Below are 275 nucleotides of genomic sequence, written 5' to 3' on the forward strand. Positions count from 1 at the left end.
TCGCAAGAAGCTGATCTCCTCGGGTGTCATCAATGGGTCTCTTTCACGCATTTTCCTGGTAATTTTATCCTCATTATTTTTATAGGTGCTATTTCCCTTCATTAACGTTGGATATCTAGTTCATCGAGTTTGTTTTGATCAGTAATTATAATGATGTTCGTGGTTTCGATTTTTTTTTGAAAGAACAATGGTCGTTGCGTAAGGTGTCATCGGAACATAAAGAAAACGGAATCGGTGAGTAATGCTTTGCAATCACACTCGGCCAATTTGAAAGC

The sequence above is a fragment of the Penaeus monodon genome, chromosome 28, assembly GCF_015228065.2.
Source record: "Penaeus monodon isolate SGIC_2016 chromosome 28, NSTDA_Pmon_1, whole genome shotgun sequence".
NCBI lineage: Eukaryota > Metazoa > Arthropoda > Malacostraca > Decapoda > Penaeidae > Penaeus > Penaeus monodon.